The 24,731-nt window shown below is 40.4% G+C and overlaps 1 long non-coding RNA gene across 2 annotated transcripts; it reads right to left on the reverse strand.

Annotated features, from left to right (window-relative positions):
• Positions 1 to 1,203: 1,203 nt before the first annotated feature.
• LOC138718950 (uncharacterized) lies at positions 1,204 to 24,731 on the reverse strand. Of its 2 annotated transcripts, none has more exons than XR_011337164.1 (3): positions 24,684 to 24,731; positions 2,116 to 2,234; positions 1,204 to 1,471 (listed from the first exon to the last, which is right to left on the reverse strand). It is a non-coding gene; the product is annotated as an uncharacterized lncRNA (long non-coding RNA). The 2 variants fall into 2 exon arrangements; XR_011337163.1 differs by lacking the exon at positions 24,684 to 24,731 and adding an exon at positions 2,999 to 3,074.

Genomic DNA, 24,731 nt, shown 5'->3' on the forward strand with positions numbered 1-24,731 from the left:
AAGATATTTTTTCAGCCTTTCCTATGTATCGTGTTTGAATTCCTGGTTCTGAACTAGGTTGTAATTTCAGTTATGACAATGTAGTTATATAGCACTGCTAATGAAATACAATGCTATTACTGAGTCAAACATCTGATTGATAGTATTTTACATGCACTGCAGTGATAAATTTACATTGTAGTAATTTTTCACAGAGGAAAAGTTTGCTGGAATACATTACAAAGATATTTGTGTAGTCATAGAATTATAGAATGGTTTGGGTTGGAAGGGACCTTAAAGATCATTCAGTTCCAGCCTCCCTGCCATGGGCATGGACACCTCCCACTGGATCAGGTTGCTCAAAGCCTCATCCAACCTGGCTTTGAAGAGCTCCAGGGATGGGGCAGCCATGGGTGCAACCTGTTCCTGTGCCTCACCACCCTCGCAGGAAAGTTTCTTCCTAATATCTAATCTCATTGCATCCTCTTTCATCTTAAAACCATTATCCCTCATGCAGTCATTACACTCCCTGATAAAGAGCCCCTCCCCATCTTTTCTGGAGGCCCCTTTCAAGTACCGGAAGGCTGTTACATCGGCATTTCTTTGTCTTCAAAGTGGAAAATAAATGTAATGGATTAATAAGAGCGAGGGAAGTTCCTACATACACTCAATAAAATGCTGTGCTTGTTGAAAGTAAACTTTTGTGTGTTGATTGTTTGCTCAACATTAAGCATACAGGATATGCCAGATAACACTAGGGTAAAAAACATTTATACCAGTCTTTTGGATTACCTGAGTTTAAGGTACTTATTTTGAGACATGGCATTTCCAAAAGCTAAAAAGGTGGAACAGGGGGAGAGAAGAACATCCCAGTAGCAGCACTGGAAGGTGTAGGTGGGGAACAATGCTGTTAGTGTCTGTTCTTCCATACCTGCTTTAGATGGCAGTAAGGACATTGACTGCCATCAAGTAACCCCAGTGACTCTTGATCTGCAACATGCTGTGCTCCCACTCCTCTCATCACATCCCCATCCCCTAGTGCTTCTTCTCCCAAGCCACAAGTCCTCACTCTTCTCCACATGTCTACACAGCCCAGTCTGTTATTGCAATCCTCCTCCTTTCCTGTCTCTTCTCACAAACAGATGTTACAGTCTCTCACTCCTCATAACATGCTATCAACCCACTTGCTTTCTGCTAAGATCAAGCTCCTCTCGCCTTGGAGTTCTTTGCTTGTTTCACGACTTATACCTCCTTCTTGGGTCCAGCTTCCCTAGGAGGCCCTAGTGCATGTCACACCAGTGTGGTCTCCTCCAGGTTTTCCCAGGCAGCTGCTGTTTCTGCTGTCTTTCTCGTTGCTATCTGTGCTCAAATGGCTAGAAGCACACACTGAGTCCCATCCTGATTTCAGCACCTTGCCTACAAAATCTTTCTTCTGGCAGATGAAAAATCCAGGTACATGTTGTATTTACCAAAAAACCACTTGGATGGGACTCTTAAGCTAAAAAAAGTAAGATATGTTCAGAAGAAAAGCCCACAAATGTATCATGGCCTGACTATTTTCCCAAAATCAGCATTGTATTAATATATTATTTGTTTGAAGGTAGTGTTAAATAGATGCAGATTCTGTTGTGCAACATACTATACCATGGAGAATACAGTGTACCATGAATTTACCACATCTGACACAGAATAACCTCAAGTAATGGGTCAAAATTAAAGCCCTTTTTTGATTCTTACTCACAGTCAAACCCAAATACCCCACGGAAAATATCCAGTTTTTAAAGAATGGGTCAGATTTTGAAGCCTGTAAAGAAGTCATTTATGAATCTGCGTAGGGTAGTTCACCGGGTCTGTATTTACCCAAGCCTTGTCAAACTGCCCTCAAACAGGTGTTGTAAATAACTCATCTTGAGTAATTTCATTTTATTGCTAATGTAAATGAACTGAGGAGGAGATAAAGAATGCAGAGTAGAATAGAAAAGATTGGTGTTGCTCTTTGTACAGTCACAATGAAACATGCTAAAGTACCAAAACAGAGGCAGGTGGGAGTACAAAGGAAGAATACCACAGTACCATCTTGTAGTAGTATGTGATTCATAAAGCAGCAATGCGTGAAGAGGAGAAAGGGTGATTCACCTGAGAGATTGCTTCTCTTTAGTACTGCAGCACCTCTCATGCCAGCTGTCTGAAAGGATACATCTAAGCAGCTTGTGCTGCCCTTGGTTCTATGCTTTCATTCTCTGAAAGCAGCAAGTCTGAGAAAAAAGGACATCAGATCTGATCAGCTGCCATGGAAATACTGCCAAAAAGTATTGTACACCAACTCTCAGTATCTTTTTGAAAGAAGTATTGTAGTTTTACCCCAGTTTCACTGAAAAAGAACTGAGACTCAAACAGATTAACTGCTTTTCCTGAACTCAAAATAAAAGTCAAAGGCTAAGCTTTCATTCAAACCCAGATACTTTCTCAGCTGTGTACCTTCACTACTTAGAAATAACCTGTAAAAATCTATATCACCTCAGAGTTCCCTTGCATTAGCCAAACAGCAGCAGCAGTTGCTGTTGCAGCAGCCGGTTAGATCCATCCATTCTGCTCTCCTGTCACACATTTCCTGAGAAGAGCTGCTTAACTAGGAACATTGTACATTTTAAAATCACATTTCAAAGTGAATAACTGCAATTTCTAAAATTGTATTCCTGTATTGGACTACCACAGTATTTAATTAAAACACAATGTCTGCTGACACTTGCGCGTTTCATACACACGAGAGTTTCAAATCTACTAAGTGGAGAAAAGAAAACCACAGGAGTAATGGGTAGCATCGATTTTCAAGTAGATTGATTGAATTTAACAAATCATGAGAGAATTTGATTTTTTGGTCAGCAAACTGGTAAGCCTAGCAAGTGCATATCCTATTATTTCCATGCCTGGCTCTCAGAAAGATTGAAAGGAGAAGAAACACATGATAAAACGGCAGAACTTGCTGCACTGCTGATTAAGAGGATACCAGAAAGCTTACTCTGCAGTACTGAGCACTCGGATACCATCTGTCTCTCCTCCCCAGAAGATCCAAGTTCTGCAGCGCTGAACAAAGAGATGGGAGGGCTCTGGATAACCCAGCCAGCCCCAGCAATTCACTGCTGCTCCTGATCTGAAAATGAAAGATTTAACTCATCTCTCATTTGCATGCATGTCTGAGGCATAGAAAGGAGGATTTTATTAGGATTTTTGCTTAGAATTTCCACAGAACTGATCAAATCTAGTGACAGGAGGGGAGCATTTCTGTGCTAGGTGTGCCAGCTACTGAGAACCAATAGCTGTGATGTTACTCTGCAAGCTACACGTGACACGCTTAGTATACGTAAGCGTGTCATCATCTATCTTCAAATCAGACATCTCTTGGTGAAGGATGTCCCCTATTTGTAATCAATTAAGAGCACTGTAGCAGTAAATAAGGCAGGACTGGAAAGTGAGAAATGCTTCCCCCAGTTATGAATGCAAGGAGCAATTAGTTAGGCAAATTGTGGTTGGAATTTGGCCAGTAAAATCAAATTCAGTTTTTATGAGAAGCAGCACAGGATCCTTAAGAGCACAAGTCTAATCTGAAAAAAAAAGAGAGGATATGGAATAACTGCTCTTTTTTCTTGTCTTGGTAATGTTCTTTCATCTTCCCCATTTTTGCTTATAAATTACTTAATTATATTCTCTATTCATAAACATTCTACTATACAGTTGCCTGGAAGTCTAATCCTACAATTGTTACTGCAAATTACCAGAAATATGATTTGAAGGGCTATATATTCAGACAAAAATATCAGAAGGAATCCCTTGATCAGGAAATGAAATGTATTTTACTGAACTGGGTTCAGGTCTCATAACAAACCCATATATTCTAATTCAAACGTGGAAACTCCAAATCTTAATTTGGGGATTTGTTTAATTTTTAGATCTGAAACATTTTTTGTTTCTCTCATGATTACAAAAGCCAGAGAAAATAAAGGTACCAATTTTGACACAGATGTCGATTTGTGTTGTCCTGGACATTTCTCATTAGCCAAGTAAATATTTGTTGCAGTTGTGTAGGCAAATTTCTAAGCAAAATGAAGAGCTAAGCATAGTCATAATAAGCAATGTTCCCTGAACCTGGTAGGGCCATGGTTTGTTAGAAAAAAACCCCTATGATAACAAAGTACTGTACAGGCAAATAAAGGTTTGTTGTTAATATGAAAGGTATGAAAGCTGAACAAAGAAAACCAACAGGGTAAGATGATTTTAACTTTTACCTGTACATATAAATATATATGTGTGTGTGTTATTGAGAATGAAAGGAAAATATTCCTTCAGATGGGTTTACAAAGGGAAGAGCTGGAAGAAGCAATTTTCATTTTTCTTTTGTAATCTAGATAGTGTAAAATTATTCTGTCTTCACAACCTCAAGGCAAAGAAGACAGTCTGCTTCTCTAGCTATAAAAAACAATCTGTCAGATTTTTTTTAAAGGAAGACACAATGATTTCTCATAAAATAAAATGCATGAGGATTAGAGCTTTGTGGCAACAATGAAATCCGCTCAAAACTTTTACAGTGAAACGCATAGCTCCGGCTAGGTCCTGCTTGAAGCATTGATTCTGAAATAAAAGCCGTTTAGATGCTGTAGGCTCAGGGCTTGAACTGTCAAACATTTAGACCTCCTTATTCATCCAGATTCAAGTTTTTGCAAAAGTACCTATAATTGAACAGAGCTGAAGGTTAATAAAATTAAAGCAACCTGCAACATGATTCCGACACTTACAACACCTACATAATCCCTTTCCTCCCTTTAGAAAAGCTGTTGCAAGGCAGGAGGAAAGATATTTTTCTGAACACAGAGTTCTAAACAGTATAGTGTAATGTGTTAAATCTACTATTCTGCAATTTTACATGCTGCTATGTCCAACTGGCATTCTTTTTGTGTACTACTTCTTTTCCTGTAACAGTTAATTTCTAGCTCTGGGGTAATGCTCAATTATTATTATTATGGATTTGAATTTAGTCTCCTCAAAATTTTCAAGACCTGCAAAATTAAGTTATTGGATTACCCTCTAAGAAAATAAATGTTCTTCTCCTGGTCTAAAAGCCACTCTAGTGCCTACAAGAAGACTGATGAATTTTTAAACTCTAAGCTCAGGCACTTGGGACAGAGTCAAAGGAACTGAGGCAAGGATCCAGCTTTTCTGCTCAAGCCCTATTTGAAAAGCCTGCACAATAGTCTTGCTTAGAGCTGAACAAGCTCAGTTTGTGCAAGTAGGGTGCAGGGAGATATCTCACTCCTGCTCACGCATGGTCATTTGACAAACAAAACGGAATCTGTTTCCAAATTAGTGAGTGCTTAAGATCAAAAATAGTACACCTGTATTTGTTTCTTCAGTAGTTAGTATGCCATGGAAGATGTGCAAACGATCATTCCTAAACATCCTGAATACAGGCACTTCTCTGTGCCAAGTTATTCAAGATCTAGGAGAGTATTTAATTTACCAGTTTACAGATATTGCAGCTGTGTTAGATGGTGGCTAGCAGCGTTAGTGCAGGTAAGTAAGGTACATGGTTGTCACTGATAGTTATGGAGGTATTTTAAAGGAACAAAAGGAACAGCAGCTTGTAACTCCTCGAAGGACAGTTAAAAAGGTCATAAAATCATAGAATAGTTTGGGTTGGAAGGGACCTTAAAGGTCATCCAGTTCCACCCACCTTGCCATGGGCAGGGACACCTCCCACCAGACCAGGCTGCCCAAGGCCCCATCCAACCTGGCCTTGAACACCCCCAGGGATGGGGCAGCCACAGCTTCCCTGGGCAACCTGTGCCAGTGCCTCACCACTCTCATCGTGAACAAATTCCTCTTTATGTCTAGTCTAAATCTGCCCTTTTCCAGTCTATATTCATTGCCCCCAGTCCTATCTCTACAGGCCTTTGTGAACAGTCCCTCCCCAGCTTTCTCGTAGCCCCTTCAGGTACTGGAAGGTCGCTTTAAGGTCTTCTCTGAGCCTTCTCTTCTCCACGCTGAACAACCCCAACTCTCTCAGCCTGTCCTCATACGGAAGGTGCTCCAGCCTTCTGATCATCCTTGTAGCCTCCTCTAGACCTGTTCCAACAGCTCCATAACCTTCTTATGTTGAGAATTCCAGAACTGGATGCAATACTCCAGTTGAGGTCTCACAAGAGAGGAATAGAGGGTCAGAATCACCTCCCTTGCCCTGCTGGCCATGCTTCTTTTGATGTAGCCCAGGACAGGGTTGGCCTTCTGGGCTGTGAATGCACATTGCTGGCTCATATTGAGCTTCTCATCAAGAGGATGGAGTTAAAAATTTCTTGGTAGTTCCAGACAATGTAACAAGAGGCAACTGCCACATGGGTTCGAGTTAGGCATTAAGGAAAGTATAGAGACATGGTGGAACTTCTGTCCATGGAGGCTTTAAGAATTTGGCCAGGCAAGGCCATAGCTGGCAATGTTACTGCTTCAAGGATACTTCCAGAGATGACTTCAACTGGCATTTCTGTGACACGATGGAGACATGGGGCCAGGTGGTGATTTGTTAACTAAAACCAATAAAGATATTATTGCCCTTGTAGGCAGGAGATTGTGGGATACAGAAGGGAGGAGACTGCAGGACCGTGGTTGTTGCTGAGAGCCATAGATAATTAAGCTAAAAACAGACTTTGCAAGGCTGGAAAACAAGAAAGCATAACTGAGCTATTTGGGCAAGTGGAAAAGCACTGCCTCAATGAGGCAGGGATATAAATGGAATTGCTTTTGCTTAATAAAGGTCTTCAATCAACACTTGGAGTCTGTGCCTCAATACGCCACAGAGACAGATATCAATTTTCTGTAGGCCAAATTACATAATCTTGTGCTTTTGGAAATCCCTACTGAAATAGGATTTTAACCTTCACAAGAGTGGAGATGGAAGAAATAACAACCTGTAGGAAGGAAAGGATACTCTTTGTGCTTACCTTGACTGATACTTTCCAAGCCTTAGGACAAATCTCAAGTAGGTATTTTGTTACTCACTGAAGAGATATAACATTCACATAACCTCCAAATAGGCAAAATTCAGTACTTTTAACAGACCCTTATATGCATTTTATGCATGTATACACAAACTTCAAAATTCAGGATAGGTGAAATCTAAGTGACAGAACCTGATTACATAGAAAAGGCTGGTATTTCAGTCTTAAAGTAAAAAGCGTATTTTCCAGATAGATGAATTCCACTGATACTGCACATTGTATTCAGGTAGTTACCATGCTGCATCAGTCTTCTGAGTGCAAGCAAGAGCAGAAGTTGGTCCCGGAGCGATACATTTGTTTTATTTTATGGAATTGGCATTCTCCTCCTGTTTATTTTAATACAAGTTTCAAAACCAGTTTTGGTACCACCTGTACTATATTTAGAGATATATACAGTTCCATCAGAAAGAAGTTTCCACTCCCTCATCAAGAAGTGTGTGATAACTCTCAAAGCCCAAGCATGCAGCCTGTCTTCAGCTTGAAGTCATGTCTTGGAAAATGAACATCTGTATTCAGTTACTTGAGTAAACTTTGGTTTGGGGAAAAGGCGAAGGCTAGAGGCTGAATTATTTTGCTTGCAGTCAAGTGGAAGAAGTCTCATCCAATGTTACTGTAACAGAAACACAAGGAAGGAACAAGAAATGTGGAAATCGGCAAGGCTGCCTGGAGGCCAGAGCTGGTTTACAGCAGGCTGCTCACCTCTGATTGCAACAGACTGTAGCAATGCCAAAACGCAAGCATTCATACCAGACTAAGCAGAATACTACACCTATTTACAAAGAATAATATGTCAAGAGCAATTTTCTTTAGAAACAATCTTATTAACCACAGTATTTTGACGGCTTCCTGAACAATTTCAAAAAAAGGAAGAGAATATGTTATAGCAGAACTAGGAATTCACCAACCACATTACTTAATGTTCAATGGAATTTTAAAAAGATACTCAACCATTTTATAAAATGACCCTATTACCTGAAGAGTACCTGAAGAAAGCTGGGGAGGGACTGTTCACAAAGTCCTGTAGAGATAGGACCAGGGGAAATGGCTATAAACTGGAGAGGGGCAAATTTAGACTAGACATAAGAAGGAATATGTTCACGATGAGAGTGGTGAGGCACTGGCACAGGTTGCCCAGGGAAGCTGTGGCTGCCCCATCCCCGGAGGTGTTGAAGGCCAGGTTGGATGGGGCCTTGGGCAGCCTGGGCTGGTGGGAGGTATCCCTGCCCGTGGCAGGTGGATTGGAATTGGATGACCTTTAAGGTCCCTTCTAAGCAAAACTATTCTATGATTTTATGATTGTATGACTTGTGTCACACCATTTCTCTTTGCTTGCCTAGAAAAGGAGATGTTATTTATAAATATGAGAAAGATTGAGAAAGTAGCTTGGGAAGATGTCTTGTCACATACTTGAGACCAGATTCCTCATTTATAGTCTGTAATTTCATATGGCCATTCAGTCTGCGATTTCCTTTCTTCCCTTTTCTGTCACTGAAATGTAAGACAAAGACAGAAATAATATATCAGAGAGAATCTTTAGCCTCTAGAAATACTCTACGCCTAGAACTACAAATCATATTATAAATTTATCCAGTGAAGTAGAACAAGATAATTAGGAAGTTAAATCACGGAAGCTTCAATTTTGATACATACATATTTCTATACAAATTACATATTTTATAAACTATGAGTCCACCTGAGGTATATGGCAATGGTACTCACCAGAGCTGCATTCTAGGACATCAGTGTCTGCCTCTGCAGCCTTGTGGTGGCTCCAGAGACATTCTGCTTAGTCTTGGCCAGTGAAAGGGACAAATGACTACTGTCTTTCTGCAGATGAAATAGAAAGAGCTCAAGCTTCCTTAAATAGGGCTGCTATGTTCATCCAACCAACCTGAGGCATACCAGCAGACAGAGTAGGCTGCATTTTCCTGGCATCTTTAAGAAAGTCTTGGTGCAGACAACAGCTAAAATGCATGATCTGACCCTTCCCTGGCACCCCAGGAGATGTTGCTTCTCCTGCCTTTGCACTAGTGCTTGCACTCATGCATGAAGAAGAGCAAAAAGTGACCTGGGGGAAAACAATTGCTTTTTGCTGTGTTTTCAGACAGAGCAGCCCCCTGACCATGAGGGTGCAACACAAGGATGCATAGGGAAAACATAGCATGGAGCAGAGGGATGGGTAGAAACCATCTCTTTCAGCAGCAGCTGTTACTTTAGTTAGCTCAAAATATTCAGGCAGCCAAAGTCACACCTACTCTTCCATGGTCGCTCCTCTATGTGGATAGGAGTAACAGTGAAGCAGTGTCCTTCCTGGCTGGGCACCCTCCCAGGGGCAGATTGCAAAGACCAACAAATTCCTTAACCTTCCTTCAGGGTCTTAATCTGTGGCATACAAAGCTCTTGCCTCAACTGCTCACCTTTAAGTGTTTCTGTTGTCTTTTATAGGTACAGTATGGGCCAAAAAGAGACAACACTTTAGAAACACAGCTGCTAGGAAGTAGGTTAGACATGTAGTAGAAGAAAACATGCTTGTTTTATGAGAAACTTCTCAGATTTGTAGCTGGACTTCGGTTCCCTTATAGCACGCCAGCAATGATAAAGGCTGAACACGTGGTATAGATACTGGATTGTACTATAATAGAGCTGGGAACTGAAAATATTCATCTGGCTGGAACATTTTGGGACAGCAATACATTCCAACAGCTGAAGGAGAAAAGGAGGAATGAAAGGCTGATGCTATAACACTACATCTTTGTTACTGCAGGTCCTGAAATACTGTTTGTCTGTAAAATTTCACTGTTTGTGTCCCTCATGAAATGTAGGCAAGTCTATATCAAGCAGTCAAGGGTTTTATAGGAATGGAAAGCTAAGGCTGAATTAGTAAAAGTGCTCTGATTTATTGATAACTTGCAGTTTGCATACAACTGAACTGTATAATACGCATTTTGATAGAATATACATGACAGAACTCAGAAAATGGAATAATGTCCTACCTTATCACCTGTGGGACAAATACTGCCCATTGATTTGTGTGGCATTTGCACGTACAGCTAAGAAGAGAATTTGAAGACATGTATATCTAAATAGAAAGATTTTTTTTTTTTAAATAAGAACTCCAGTTTGTACTGATGCAGTTCACTATAAAAGACTGAAGAATGCTTATGGTGGCCTATTCTGATAAGTCTTCAACTTTTTGGACTGGTTAAGTTACAGTCTCTTTGTAAAGGCCGTGTAGCACTGCAAGGGAAAAGTGAGTGGATTTGAAATCCACCTTAAAATTAGTGAGCTTTATAATTTTATCATCATTTTAGTCCTACTGGAAGGCTGTTGAAGAACTTAATTGCTCTTAGTATTAGGATTGTTCTTAATTTTCAGCCCAAATCAATACACTTCTTAAAACAAAAACAAAAATAACCAACCCCCAAAGTTGGTCTTTCAGCTGAATTCTCCTTTGTTGCAGATTAACCTAATTTCATTTTGCCATTTCCCTTAGCAGAAATGACAATTATACAGGAAGTTTTATTACTCACTTCTTTATAGCCTCTTTTTTTTGTGCTAGAAGACATAGATCTCACTTGACTTTTCTTGCTTCTATACCAAAGACAGCTAGTTGTTTCCACCACTATTCATAGGCCCTATTTTCTGACCCCTTCTTTCTCCTGTTCTCTCCTACAGCCTCCTCAAAGCTTGGTGTCCTAAGCCAGCACACACCCAAGCCAGCACACACCTCCTGCAGAATCCACTACAGGAGAGTGAAGAACAGTCATTCTCTCTCAGGTATTTTAAATAACACATTTTGCTAATATGCCCCAAAATACCATTTCCCTGGTTTTGGCATCACATTGCTGGCTCATATTACACCCACAATTTTTTATATCAACATCTTGGTTTCTGCCATGCTGTTTCTCTGCCAGATATTTCCTAATTAGTTTTTCTACATTTCGTTTCCCTTTCCTTATCATTGCACTATTTATTCAACTTTCCTGCAGGATTTATTCTGGAGGTGACATCCATATGAATATCATCACTCAGCCTGATTCCTTTTCTTTTTAGAAATATGTAGCAGCTCTTCAAGGAAACACCGCCTGCAGATGTGTTCACAATTATTTACATCTGCTGGGGGAAAAACAGACAGGTAGGGCTGAATCTGTTGGAAAAACATTGATCAACAAATATACAGTTAAACTCTATTTGTATTCAGCAGGCCCTCAAAGCTATTTTATGCCTGTAGATGGTTACCTAGAAGTGATCATGCAGGTCTCCTGGAGACCATCACAGAAATAAGACATTTTCACAGTAGATTTATGACAAGAACAAACACATACATTTGTGCAGCACCCTGTTAAACCGATGGATTGTGGCAGAACAGCAGGGCTGTGGGAGTCGTTTGCTAGTGAAAAGTGTGCAGAGCTGGTTTAAACTTTTCAAAGTACAAAAGGGAACAAGAATTCAAGCTCAGGCATGATAATTAACATATGCCAGGGTTTTTTTTTGGGATATACTTCCTAAGAAATAGAGGGTGGAGGTAGGGGGCCGAGGAGAACATTTAATTTAGGCATAAACTGCCCTAACTTGCATTTATGGGAGTGTGCAAAGAACTTCTCCCTGTCCTTAGAGCTCTGGTCACTCACAGAGCAACGCTGATATTCCAGAAACCATTTATTTCCTCTGCTTGTCCTACTGCTCACCCAGGGAGGTTGTTAAGCCCAAACAATCAGTGTCACTCAGCCCTTCTGTTTTCACCACCCAGCAGAATAGGGCAAGGGGAATACACCTTAGATGGTCCAGTTCACAGACTACCAAACACCCTTCATTAAAATCTTGAAAATTCATTCTTGCCTGACATCAGAGCTCCTTCTGATCAGGAGGTGGCACTACATAAAAGATTGTGCTAATTGTGACAAACCAGCCTTGGTGAGGAGTTCTTTTGGAGGTGATGATGTCATTTTCCCAAAGAAACCCGAGATACCCCTTTCTGTAGCCAAAACAATGTTTTGCATCTGCATAGCTTGATGCATTTCATCATCACACCTGATGATTTTTGCCCTCTGTAATGTGTATCTGCATTTTATCCGTTCTTAGTTTTCTTGTACAATTGGTGTTCAATGGGAAAGGTACTTCTTTGCAAAACCTACATTTACATGTATATGCACACATGTACACACATGTAGATATATGTAAGTACATACACATGTATATATAAAAATGCAGACACAATGTTGCACTTGAACTTCTGCACTTGTAAAAAGTCATAAACCCAGCATTTTAAAATGTCATACCAACCACATGCATTTTCACTTCAAAATTCCTATGAATTTTCTTTACTCAACACTGCTTTCATTATCATTTTTCTGTGAAATTCTTCTTACTTTTTTCCTGATCCTTGAAGTTAGTACTCAGGTTGAAATACAAAGCATTATGAATGAACTACAAAGCTTGGATATCACTGAGAGCTTGCATGAGCTCTGGACCAGTGAAATCACATTCTTTCAATATTCATGTCCTTGAGGGGCTGTATGTGCCTTGGTATTGAATAGCATCCACAAGTACTTGATTTGTTAACATAGAGTTACTAAAATACATTCCTGTATGTCATTATAGATCTCTGAGACTTCAGAAACTGAAAGAACAACCTATAATCTTCCATCCTGAATGTTACATTTATATATTAATGTTCTTCGGGTTACCTGGATGGTCTTACTCTGAATCTCAAATAAATGCTGGTGGGAATTTTGCACACTCTCCATCAACTTGTGCAGCATTGCACAGTCTGCTTTCCCAGTTTTTGTCATATTCTTTAGCAATCACATTTTTTCCTGTTGACTGTTTGCTTATCCTACAAGTGCCAGATTAGATGAAGTCTTTTTTCCTGCATGCCTCAGTCAATAGATGCAGAGCTCAAGCTGTACCTGCTGAACTACTTTGTAGTCAAGCACTGTTTAAGTGAGGCTGGATAAAACGATTTTAAGTAGGACTCACTTTCAATATTTATCATATTCCACAATGAAAACTCTCTTTGTAGAGGGCCAATATGCAGACAATATTGAATCAATTGTGGCAGCTATTAAGTCAGACCATTTTCTTCAACTTTGCCCCTGGATCCTGTTTTATGGCATTCCATCAAATCCAGTGCTCTCCAGTATTCTTTCCATAAAACCAGAGTTACAAAGCCAGCATTGCCCTTACAGCTTATGACTGGCCATTATATTTCTGGCTGACAGACTTGCTACAGACATACTAATAGTAAATATAGACTCACACAGCCTCTGATCCAGCCATCAGACAAGGACCTAAACTCACACTATTGTGATCAAGTACTCCAGCTGTAGCTTAAATAAAGCACCTGGGATCATGACAGTTCTCTGCCTTACTACTATGGATAAGGACTGCTTGCTGCAAATCAGAAAATCATGAGCAAAATACTCAATCAGCTGGAAAGACACTAGTTATTTGTAGGCAAAATAACTTGCTTACTACACTGGCAAGACAATCATTCAGAAAGCAGTCTTATCTCTTTCTGACTACAGCCTGGATATTTTATCCCAGAGTCCAAAACAGATGACAGGAATGTCTCCTTGTATTTTCTATTGCCTGGCACTTGCCTTCCACCAGACTTCAAACTTCAGGGGCATCTTCTCTCTTATCTAGACAAGTGTAAATACTAAAAACTGGCAAGGTAGATATCTGATCTAGGCCACTGGCCTTTGAAAGGATTTTATACTTTGAACTTCACCATTAGTCACGCTGCCAGATCAGATGAGCATTAGTGCAATGACTTGCTGATGCATCAAGTGTTCATTATAGGTGCCACTAATGAAGGCAATATCAGTTCGTGTGGATACAAACTGGCATGTGAGCGTGAAAGGAAGTTTTTTATCTTCAAGCTGCCATGGTTCTCCTGGATGTCATCAATGTGGAGTTCATGGCTCACGCTCTGTTTTCACTTTCTTGTTCCCTCCATGTCTACAGCAGGGTCATTCCCTGATGCCTGCTAGATCAGTGCTGGCTTTTTCCAGGAGGAAGAGTAAAATTCCACAGCTGAATACAGGAATTGATATGCAAGAGCAAAATAAATTGAGAAAGGAAGAAAACGTAAAAATGGTAAAGGACGGGGAGACAGGATTTTTGCAGTTTGTCAGATGACACTTACTGCTGATACTGTCTCAGTTTAAAACTTATACAGAAAGTTCTTTGTCAGCAACTCTTTTCACCACAATCAACACTAATAATAAAGTTTATAAAATCCTGATCTTCCAGCTGATCTTCCTTACTCCCCATTATTTCTGCTCCCTGAGGTGCAAAAAGCCAACCTGTGAGTCCACCTCACATTATTTTCTTACTCTTTGGATCTTGTGAAATGCACCTTTTCTTTTTTTCTTTTTTTTTTAATGAGCTGACATGAGTATGAGTCATATGTTCCATTTCTGTTTTCTTTTTTCGGCTATTCCACGTATGTGAGAATGACTCACATAAAGGACCATAAAGATACGCTCGTGGTTTGCCAAGAGGAAATCTGCACATCACCTTTCCACTCTCTTTTTAAATTTGTTGTTTCTAAAAACGAATCATTAATTCTCCTGCCTTACTGGTGCACTGGGAGATCGATGTGTCCAGTTCCTCTATGTGTGTAGACCATCAGACTAAGCCCAATCTTATCAAAGTCTTTGCACATCCATATAATCCTGGTCATTATCTATGCCATAAGAATGCAGAGAGCAGAATAAGTGAATTTTGAGGCTCTCATGGAAGAAACTGAGACTCAATTAAAGTGAAAGTATTCAAGTCTAGCCCTACAGTAAATGAAAGAGTAAGAGTTAGGAAGTATCAAAGTCTTTTAGTTGTCTCTGAATGTGCTGGACTCAAGCTTTCAGCTGGCATTAATTTCTTCTTAATACCGGGCGCTATTGCACTTACTGATGCACTAAAACAGCAAACAATAAATATCTTTTTCTCTGTTAATGAGTTTGCCAGCATAACATAAGGGCTTATTTTTTAAAACTTAGATTTCTTTATTTGTCTCTAAAATGTGTTTTTCAGTTCTGGAGGACAGAACCATGGCTCTATAATCTTTTCATATGTTGTCATCTTAGGAGTTGCTGGCAAAGCTTATATTTACAGACATGCCATAGTTAATAAACTACACATAACATAAGAAAAAAAAAAATCAGTGTTCTGGCCAGCATCAGAGCCACACTGAAAAAGAGACAAACTAGAAGAAAAGCAAGTATCTGAGGATGGGGATGCTTCTGGTATGGTCTAAATGGAGAGATCAGAGAAAATGTCTTTTTCTATTTATGATTAGATCAAATTTATTTTCTTAGGCATTACAGGTAAAGTTGGTACTGCAACACAGAAACCGTGGGCTTTATATTTCAGGAAGAAGACTGCACTAGAGATATCAGTTCATTAGAATTACACTCCCTCGTGCTTCACTTTCACTCTCTACTGCATGTCAGGGTCTGGTCTTTGGTGGACAAGTGACTTGCTAGACCACGGTTCCCTCCTCCTGCTCCCTTCCCTCCCCAGCCCTAGGGTTTCTGAAAGGTGCCAACCTGCCTTTCAAAATTTGCTCTGCTTTGCAATTATATATAGAACATCTTTAATCACAGAGCCCACAATAAACAAGCTTTTGAAAAATACGCATGTTATATTTTTTCATAAACACATTTTATACAAGAACAACGATATTCAGTTATGAAATTCTGTCTAAGCTGCAAAGTAAATACTTTGGCATTGAATTGAAGTCATACAACCTCCTGCTTCTCTCCTCTTCTATTCATACCACGTCGGTGGGAAATAATTTCCTTGCATTCAAAATGTTACAATCTTAGGCCATGACGACAAATTATTTGTCTGATGGGAACATACCTCATTTGGTACATGGCCAGACAGAGCCATATGAGTGAGCAGCTTTTCAATGGGCTGCTTTCTTTTTGCTTAAAATGAATTAACATCACCAGCCAAAACCTAGTAAAAGGACCACTATAAAATTTCCCAGGGGTTATCACTGACCCCCATCCCTACAGCAGTGAATCATAAAGCACCTTTTTTAAGCCTGATGTTTTGCGACTGCTTGATATTACACAGTCCCATTGATTTTGAATGCAGCCATGAATGCTGCATCACTTTCATGTATCAGTCTCCTTAAACAAGGTGCTTAGAAAATTAAGTATACAAATTTGAAACTGTTCATGAATAATCTGGCTTAAAATCATCACTTCACATCACAGGAATCTATTGTATAAGCAAGGCTAGTGTACTTGGTATCATTTTTGTCTTGTACAGATAATTAAAAAATAATAAACTTGAGAGTTTAATAACCTCTCCATCCATCTGTTCACCTTGCTGCCTCTCTCCCCTGACAATGGGTGAACCTTCTGGGCATTTCAGCCCAATTTCACAGGAGGTCAAGGATGTCAAAGATAAATTAATACTCTTAAGACTGTGCACACTTGGGTAGAGGCAAGGACATTCATTTGCTAAGGCAAACAGTGAAGTTACAGAAGTAGGGAAAGAGGTTTAAAGAAGGGAAGTCTGGGAACTATGGGACATCAGTTGTTATTTGTTCCGTAATTCATGAAAATATTTATTGTCTATGGACTCACATATCTCCCAAGCTTTTTACGTAGGGCCTTTTTTTTAATTTTATTTTTTTATTAATGTCCTTCACTATTGAACCCTAATTCATTCCTAGAGAAAGCTTAGGGGAACAAAACCAGAGTAACTGATTAGATCTTTGGCCAGGACATATATGCTTATATATATCAACAGGAAAGGTGTGTATAGCCAATTAAACCTGCAGAAGGCTGTCTTAATTCTGGCATTTTCTACCTTATAAGTGTTTGATGCTTGAACCTTTGCTTTTAATAAGGTGTTTTGCAAATCTAATCTTTACACATACACAGATGGGAGCCGCAGGACTAAGGTTGCGTGCAAAGCATTTCTGACTGCAATACCATTTCTGCAATTGAGAGTTTGAAATACAGAGTTCTTGACATTGTCTTATTAGTGAATTGCCAAATCTGGCATATTTTAGATTCACAGTTGCACTATGTTATTTGAAAGCAGGAAACAATTACTGAATTTACTTTTAGAAATGCTTAAGTAATAACACAATGTGCAAAGTCTGACAGCTTTTACATGTTGGTGCAGCTGGGTCCTGAGTTTAGAAACTGATTTATTTTATGGATTTCAAATAGCACATTTAATGCCTTGCATCTTGAAAGAACTGAACAGTTTCATTGATTTCAGCATATTGACTTACAGATAGCAAGAGGGTAACAAAGTTCTACTTGCACATTTTGTTTCTAGTATTCCTCTTCCTTACAGGAAAAATATTAGACATCAGGAGCTAGACAATAGTTGATTGGAGAAAAAAAATCCCATAAGACATTGGTAGCTAATTGGTGTTGTAATATATGAACCCAGTCAGAAAGACATGGCTGTAAGCAGGATGTAAGCCTCTATGCTGCAGCCTCTAAGCTGCACATACAAAATATACTTGTATGAAGGCAGGTATTAATTACACAAACATTTGCGCTTGTCCTTCTCTTCATATAGGTTTATGAGCAGCTACTCATATATGGAGATTAATTAGGAAAAAAAGCCATACTGAGGTAAGAAGATTTATGAGGTCCCAGATCAACATTCAAGGCAAATACAGACAGTCCCAGGCACTCTCAGACTGAAATGCTCTTGACTCCTGGGGTCCAGGTCACTGAGAAGAGTTTGACATATGCTAATGTAAGTCTGGAAGGCAAAGGTAGAAATTTGCATCTGTGCATGACTAGGGCAGGAATTAAAAAATACTGAGAGGATGGCATAGAGAAAAGAAGAAATAAAACAGTGGTGCAGGAACCATACAAATAGATTAGATGAAGCTTTTGTAAAGCGAAACACTAAGGATATATTTGAGATGCCTTACTGACTACACAGATTAACTTGAAACAAATAATTTTGAGGCCTAACTTGTGGCTAAATGTTTTGAGTCAATCTGATGACAGAGGGATTGAAAACAGCAGTATTCAGTGGCAACAAAACCGTGTGCCTGAGGTTTTCTCTCTCCCATGATGCCTGTGGTCTACAGTTTATCTAGGGAAGATAGTTTTGAAAAGCATGGTTAGCATCACACGGGAATTCGTGCCCTAAATCTCACTGCAACCCTAGACTTGCCTCCCCACCCCCAACCAGGAACCCTTCTTAGAAGTACGTTCCCTTTCTTGAGAAACAAGGTTTTGCTGCTTTGTTTTCCCACTAGCAGAAACCGATATAATATGGGAAGGAATAATACAGGACTTGAAACAATATCTCCTGATTTGCTTAAAGAGAGGAAAATGCACAGGGACTAACTAAAAAAGGAAAGGAGAAGTTGTAAATGGAAGTGACATATCAAGGCATTCACTTAAACATTTCATGGTTTTAACTCCCTGTGAAATTCCAGGTGGGGATTTGAAAGCAGGAGAGTCTGCTGCCCACGGCCAGGTCAGTAGTTCATCATTTCTAACGAGGTGGAATCACACAACTGGACAGAAATAGATTGCTCCTCCTCAGAATCTCACAGCCAAACAAAATCTGCAGGAGTTTCTTATAGTTCATAAACACAGTCAGGCTACAAACCCATGATTTAAAGGCCTTTAAAATCACTGATTATTCAAGCATCTCCTGTAATAAACTGTCATACGATTTAATTATCTTCCACGGTATTAATGTAGTACGATTCCTCTAGACATACCATTGCACTCTGTCTTCACACTGAGCAAATGGTTTAGTTACATCCTCTTCAGACCTTTAGACACAGAGAAGCAGATTTGTCAGTCACACACATCACTGGAGTACCAAGAAACAGTAATCATCTTCAGCAACTTGTCTTTGCCACTGTTTTTTTTTGCGCCTGTGCCAGCTACAAGCCCTGTGCCCCACTGAAGAGCAGAAATCAAGGTGGAGGAGAGTGGAGGAAGCCCCCAGGCAGGCTCGGGGGCCAGGCTGGCTTTGCCCCCAGCAGGACACTTACTCTGCCTCCTCTTTGCCTTCTTTCCTGCCACATCTTCCTGAACCTGTCTGTAAAGCAACTTCCAAAGGAATAGTACTTCCATCTTACTGCCTTGTATAACCTGCTGGTAGTTATGGAAAGAGGCTACAGACTAGGAGAAGTCTGTCTAGAAAGCTGCCTGGAGGAGAGGGACCTGAGGGTGTTGGTTGTCAGCGACTGAACGTGAGCCAGCAGTGTGCCCAGGTGGCCAAGAAGGCCAATGGCATCTTGGCTTGTATCAGAAACGGCGTGACCAGCAGGTCCAGGCAGGTTATTCTCCCTCTGTACTCAGCACTGCTGAGACCGCTCCTTGAATCCTGTGTTCATTTCTGGGCCCCTCACCACAAGAAGGATGTTGAGACTCTGGAGCGAGTCCAGAGAAGAGCAACAAAGCTGTTGAACGGGCTGGAGAACAGGCCTTATGAGGAGCGGCTGAGAGAGCTGGGGTTGTTTAGCCTGGAGAAGAGGAGGCTGAGGGGAGACCTTATTGATCTCTACAACTACCTGAAAGGAGGTTGTGGAGATGAAGGAGCTGGCCTCTTCTTCCAAGTGACAGAGGACAGGACAAGAGGAAATGGCCTCAAGCTCCTCCAGAGGAGGTTCAGGCTTGACATCAGGAAAAAATATTTCACGGAAAGGGTCATTGGGAACTGGAACAGGCTGCCCAGGGAGGTGGTTGAGTCACCATCCCTGGAGGTGTTTAAAAGACAGGTGGATGAGGTGCTGAGGGGTATGGTTTAGTGACTGATGGGAATGGTTGGGCTTAATGATCCAGTGGGTCCTTTCCAAACTAGTGATTCTGTGAGGCTATGAAAACAATCAGAGATAATTTCACTTAAGCAAGGCTTTGTTCCCACACATTTCAAAGGAACCCTCCTCCTCTTGTTTGATCGTGCAGTAAAGTTGCATAGTTGGTACGCAACAGCCGCCATAAATTTTGTAATGACAGATTCACAAAATCTTGTGTGAGACTATAAGAATAGCATATGGTTTCATCACAGAATAAAGCAAAGCTGAACAACAACAAACCCTCCCCCCTCCCACTACCCCTTAGTTCACAACGTAGTGAGGGAAAACCAGAAGGTGAACATACTTGACAGCAGAACGTCTGGGATTATGAATCCAGAACAGTGAAAGAAACCACAAACTTTTTCTATTGTGGAGATGTTTATGAAGAAACCCTACATCAAGCAGGCCAAACATCGGAACAGCTTGGCTCCAGACCTAGTGTTGTGGCTCAGAGTTATCTCTGCTTATCACACAGTATGTTGTTTTCAAAGAAGCATCCCGTTTATCTGAGGTCCTCACTGTGCCCGAGGTTGCCCTTTAATCCTGCAGTGCAGGTTAATTCTTCCTGGCTGAAGGGTAGAGCACCAGCAGCAGGTGAGGTTTGGGCAGCCAGGCCCTGTACACATACCTGCTTTACCTAGACATTGCCCAGATTCCTGTTGGGTTTTTAAGAAAACCTGATCCTCCTTATACGAAGTGAAACCAATGTTCACATGCTGGAAAACTCATTAAAATCAACAAGGCCAGCAGGAGCCAAATAAAAAAAAATGTTTTCATCTTTCCAAAATTCAAACACTAGATCCCTCAAAATAACTGAGCACCACACAAGGTAGTGATGCTGAGCCAGCTTCCAAGCAGCTCTGGGACTTGATGAAAGCAGATGGATACAGGGAGATGGGTCTGTTAGGTCTGTAAAGTCAGCACTACCCTGCTCCCTCACTTGGTTGAATTCCTGCAAAGTTGAGTTCAAGACATTCAGTGGTTTTGTGGATAATCAAACAAATTATTTTTATTACTAATATTATCATATTTAAAGACCCCACCATCCATGGTCTGTCTCCTACCTTACATGGCCTTCTGAAAATTATGTCAGTTTGTTACATTCCGTCAATATGAATTGCAGCTTGCTCAAGTGCATAAGCAGTACAGCAAGGAGAAAAATCATTTAAATGAGGGAAACAGTCAGTTACTGCACTGACATGTGCCGTTTTATAGACTTTTCACTGCCAATCAGTGTCATAGCTTTTAACCTCTTTTTCCGAACAAGTGCACACTATTTCATGCAGTTCAACGGATTTTAGCCTGGCAGCACTCTGTAAATAAAGCTGTCCCTTGTAAAAAACGTTAACTTCTTTCCCTTTGCACATCACCTCTGAATATTGCCAGAGAAACAAAGCACCAGCAGTGGTTATTGGCCCAAATAGGGACCAGAAGGCAATCTGACCATCTCCATTTCATGTCAATGCAAAACACAGCTGAAGAGTATGAAGTGTGTTTGTAGCCTGGGAACCATCTCAAAGCAGAGCAAGGCTAACAGGATACTCCTATGGAGCCTTTGGGCAGGAGGCAAACTCTGATTACTTGGTGCAAAGTTCAGTTATTTTGAAATGCCAGAACTGAAGAGGGATTTGGTGGCGTGTGTTTTTGTGGGTAGGGTTGTGGGGGGTCTTTTTGAGGTTTTTGGGTTTTATTTTAAGTAGCTTAGTGATAAGCAGTTTGATGGTGAAGCAGCAGCTGTTTCATCAGGCTGGCACTGATTTTATCTGCACTGCCCTTCGAGCATTTTCTTGCAATCTTTCCTAGGTAGCAGTTTCAGCAAAGTTTCCTGTTCAGCTAGTAAAGACACTATAGCCATACAAACGGTTGAAGATTCTTTCCACTTACAAAAAGGGCTCTTGAATCTCTGAAACAGCCCCTGTTGCACCAGAGACCTCTGTTTATACAAACTGCCCTAGTCTCTGGCAAAGGCTGTGCTGGAAACAACAGGAAATTGTTGTGTTCCTCCAGACAGAAAAAGGAAAATAGAAGCGGCATTCAACCAAGACCTCTTCAAGAGGGTCTTGCTTTAGTGAGAAGGTGCTGATAACTCGTAAAAGCTTTGCAATGTCCTATCCAGCTGGGAAATGTGCTCACTACACAGGAGACAACTTAGTTCAGTCATGCTGTACAGCAACATTCACATTTTTGCAGCTCAGTGACTCTGACATGCAGACACGGGTAAAGACAGCGAGGAAGAAAGACATTTCAGCTTTTTTCTCCAGGCTTTTAACTCTAAGACAATATTATCCAGTGATTAGGTTACTGCTATCCAGATCCAGCTGTTATTTTTGGATTTACCCTTTTTGAGGTTTCTGACATCAAATACTTGCTAAATTCCCATGCGCCTTGGTTCTCTCCTCTATAAAAAGGGGATGAAAACTGCTTTTAAATATGAGGGCACAACATTTTTAAAACTCTGGGATGTTTTCCTATCAATAACTCTGTGGAAAGACAAACTGTTTTTATCTTAAAAGCTGCTGTTATCTTGTAAGTGGACCTGTCATCTCTCCAAATACATGGCAGAATTTTGTTGTGACTGTGTAAATAGCTTTTATTGTGTCCCCTGGGAAATGTGGTATCAACAGCTCTATTTAGCTGCTTGGATCCAGCTGAACCATCACAAACGGTCTGATCCTGCACGTCTGCACTCGGAGTTACCCAACAATTCAATTGACTCACTTTTATTCCTAAATAGCTCCACATAGAATCATGCCCTTAAGGTTCACATGTTTCACTGAGGTCAATCAGCAATATAGGATCAGGCCCTGGTAAACAGCTTTAGAGGCACTTTGTAGATTGATTTGCTCGGTCAAACTGTTATTTAATTTAATATAAGAAAACGTTCTGTCTCATCTCTCTTCACACAGCTCCAGAGAGATGTCACAAGAAAATACAGTTTTCCTTGGAAGAAAAGTAGAAAAAATGATTCATAGAATCATAGAATCACCAGGTTGGAAAAGACCCATCAGATCATTGAGTCCAACTGTTCCTATCAAATACTAAACCACGCACCTCGGCACCTCGTCCACCCGTCCCTTAAATTCGTTTTATTATTTTCTCGTTAGAAGCCAGTTTGTCTCTGACTCAAATTTTCCCCAAAATCCACACAGAGAACTGATTGGAGCATGGGCTCACTTCTACAGTTGTGGATTATTAATAACCCTGGAAAGGGAATAAGGAACTTTGACTTTTGAAAGAAATTTCCCTATAATCCAAGTACTACCCTGACCTGGAGGAATGAAGTCAGAACATATGTATCTGCTTAACTCCACCAGCTGATTAACACAGGAAATTTTGTTATGGTATTTTATAATTTGAGTAAAAAATAAAATTACACCAAGCATAGAGAAAATTTATCAAAGCTTTTGTAGAACACAAGAATGCAGGGATGACTGTGCTACTGCTAAAAAAAAAACAGTGCCATTTAAATGTGCCATGCAAAGGCAGATGAACAAAAAAATGCACCTTCATTACATAAGCTATTGACACCTTTTTCCTCAAGACCATTTCCTTAAGGTTTTGATAGTAAACAGTTCAAAGTATTGTGAGAATTGTCTTTACTTACTCTTCCTTACAATGAGCATCTTTGTCCTTCTGCCCAGATTAGGGATTTCTGTATCTATTTCAATTTTATTGCAAAAGCAGAGGAAAGGGATGAAAAGTGTATCACTGGAGAAACCAAACGTTTCCCTAATTTTCAGCCCATGAAAGATACGTCTGCTGAGCTTTTGGACCATAGCATCAAATGACAGTCAATATGTTCCACCAGTGGTTTAAGATGAGAAAGGATGTATAAGGATTTTATGAAGAAGTGTAGTGGGTACATAAGAAACAAGAGAAACATAGGATGCAACAATATTGAAGGAATTATTATAGAATAATTTAAAAATGTAGTTGGCAGAGGCATTATCTGACCTGGTCAGCAAGGAGAAGTTATGTTTTCAATAAGAAAGTAGAAACGTATCATACTGGTCAAAAAAAAGACAAAGGCAGCGTTTTGGAAACTGAGATTCAGGTGCACTTACTCAGATGCATCATTTACCTGTGAACTGTGCCACAACACTGCTCAATACTGTTGCTTTATGGTAGTGTTTAATTCTGGAAAAGTTATGCAGGAGTTAATAAACTTTAAAGGAGAATATTTGCATTTTAAAAATCTAATAGATACCCTTTTCTAATCCAGTCCACCTCTATAGCCATGATTTCTTCGCTGTTTTATCAGAAGGAAAGAGAAATTAGAGAGCCTGCCAAGGCTTAACTTGCACAGCAGAACCCTTGTAAGGCTGCAGGCATTAGCCTTGTAGGAAAAGGCTTGTACTGGCCTTATCTGGGGAAGGTCAGCTCCCATGGGGACTGGGTGGCAGCAGCTCCAGCACTCAGTAAACGCATTAGTTTGCAGTCTCTAGGACTGCTGCATACCTCTTCCTCTGCAAAGGAGGAGCATCAGTCTCCTTAACTTATTCAGGAATGGTTTGAGTCTCTTCATAATGAAACTTTAATCTCAGGTCCTTATAAAACACACACACACACACACCCCTCCTTAATAGGTAAGAGATTCCCCAAAAAAGGATGCTGAAGGTATTCCAGCAGCACAGCAAGATGTCTGCAGTATAGCTCAGCTCTGCCTTACCCTGTGGCGTCCAGAACGTGTCTGGTTTTATCTGTTGTTTTTCCACAGCTTGCCTCTTGGCTTCCTCAGCCATCACAGCCCTATATTTACACAGCTGCCTCTGAAGCTGTAAGTCACCAGCAGCGATTGTTGCATAAACAAACAGAACATGTGGATCTTGCCAAATACCACTTACCCCAGTTTTCCTCCTCCTTCCTAAGCAGTTTATGTTTTGGCACTAACA

The sequence above is a fragment of the Phaenicophaeus curvirostris genome, chromosome 3 (assembly GCF_032191515.1).
Source record: "Phaenicophaeus curvirostris isolate KB17595 chromosome 3, BPBGC_Pcur_1.0, whole genome shotgun sequence".
In the NCBI taxonomy this organism is placed as follows: domain Eukaryota; kingdom Metazoa; phylum Chordata; class Aves; order Cuculiformes; family Cuculidae; genus Phaenicophaeus; species Phaenicophaeus curvirostris.